At 40.5% G+C, this 1,904-nt stretch overlaps 1 non-coding gene across 1 annotated transcript; it reads left to right on the top strand.

The window, feature by feature from the left end:
- The first annotated feature begins 281 nt into the window (after positions 1 to 281).
- LOC148580869 (small nucleolar RNA R71) lies at positions 282 to 385 on the top strand. Its single transcript, XR_015895535.1, has one exon. It is a non-coding gene; the product is annotated as a small nucleolar RNA R71 (small nucleolar RNA).
- The last annotated feature ends 1,519 nt before the right edge of the window (positions 386 to 1,904 follow it).

The following is a 1,904-nucleotide window of genomic DNA, read 5'->3' on the forward strand; positions in this document are numbered from 1 at the left end:
GGTTCCTCTCCATCTTCTTGGTGAGGTCAGCTAGCTGCTGGGTAATGAGCTTGTTTTGGGCCAACAGAGCATCTACATTGTTTAACTCCATCACTCCTCTTGTGTTCCCTCTTTCGGAAGCATAGAAGTAGTCGTTTTCTGCTACTATTTCAATAACATCTATGGCTTCCTCAATGGTCTTTTTCTTGTTCAAAGATCCTCCAGATGAATGGTCTACGGCCTTCTTTGACTCATAAGAGAGAACTTCATAGAAAATGTGCAGCTGCACCCATTCGTTGAACATGTCAGGTGGACACCTCCTTGTTAAGTCCTTGAACCTCTCCCATGCTTCATACAGAGTCTCACCATCTTGTTGCCTGAAAGATTGAACCTCAGCTCTCAGCCTATTAATTCGTTGAGGAGGGTAGAATCTTGCTAAGAATTTGTTCACCACATCCTCCCAAGTTGTCAAGCTCTCCCTTGGGAAGGATTCCAGCCACTTGGCTGCCTTGTCCCTGAGTGAGAAAGGAAATAAGAGCAGTCTATAGGCGTCAGAATGAACACCATTAGATTTCACTGTGTCACATATTCTCAGGAAGGTGGTCAAATGTTGATTGGGGTCTTCTTGCACACCTCCTCCAAACGAACAGTTGTTCTGAACAAGGGTGATGAGCTGTGGTTTAAGTTCAAAGTTGTTGGCATGGATTGTTGGCTTTTGGATGCTACTTCCACAATTGCCTGGGTTTGGATTGATGTAAGAGCCCAAAACTCTTCTATCCTCCCCAGGATGATTTGCTCCACCTCCTCTGCCATGGTTGTGAGTCTCTTCTTCATGATGATTTTCTATGTTTTCTTCCATGTTTGGTTCAAAGTATTCCTCAAAGTGTTCCTCCTCTTCTTCAGCACCAACTACACATTTTTCTTTTGCCTCCCTCCTTAGTCTAAGGAAGGTTCTCTCAGGTTCAGAATTAAAGAAAGTTGAAGCCCTGCTTCTTCTCCCTGTCATACAACCAACAAGTACAAGCGAAGAAAATAGGTGCAGACAGTATTTGTGTCAGAATCACTGTTAGTTGTGGGTGATGCAATATATCAAATAGTTAGTGGGTTAGCAAACAGAATTGAAAATAACAAAGAAAAACAAAAGAGTAGAGGGGGAAGGGAAGAAGTTTAACTAAAACAAAAAGTAAATCACTCAAACATAAAATGAAATTCACAAAATAAAAATGCTCAATCTAGTGATCTTCCAATTTAATCATTGTTGATGCACAATCAATCCCCGGCAACGGCGCCATAAACTTGATGCACGAAAAACTTGTCTCTCAACAAATCTCCCTTCGGCAAGTGTACCGAATCTGTCGTCAAGTAAAAACTCACAATAGAGTGAGGTCGAATCCCACAGGGATTGATTGATCAAGCAACTTTAATTAGAAGAATGTTCTAGTTGAGCGAATCTAGAATTTGGGTTGAGAGTTGCAGAAAATAAAATGGCAGGAATGTAAATAACAGAAAAGTAAATGCTAGAATTAAAGGACTGGAAGTAAATGACTGAAAATAAATTGCAGAATTGTAAATGGGAATGGGGGATTTGCTCATAAAAGTAAATGGCAGAAATTAAAGAGAATGGGTAAGATCAGAGATGGGGAGTTCATTGGGCTTAGGAGATGTTGCAATTCTCCGGATCAAGTTCATTTTCATCTCTTCCTCAATCAATGCACTCATTGATCTCCTTGGCAATCTTAAGTGATTGGATTACAATTTCTTGCAATTCAATCTCTCAAATCTTGATCAATAGCCAATTCCTTGGTCAATTGCTCATGAGAAGAGATGAAGTATGGTCACTGATTATACCACATGCATTTCCCAAATCAAGTATTGAGAGGGTTATAGTCACATACCCATCCAAACCCAAATTGGTCCAGCATGAG

Source organism: Arachis ipaensis, chromosome B10 (assembly GCF_059453495.1).
Source record: "Arachis ipaensis isolate K30076 ecotype BB chromosome B10, ASM5945349v1, whole genome shotgun sequence".
Classification (NCBI taxonomy): Eukaryota; Viridiplantae; Streptophyta; class Magnoliopsida; order Fabales; family Fabaceae; genus Arachis; species Arachis ipaensis.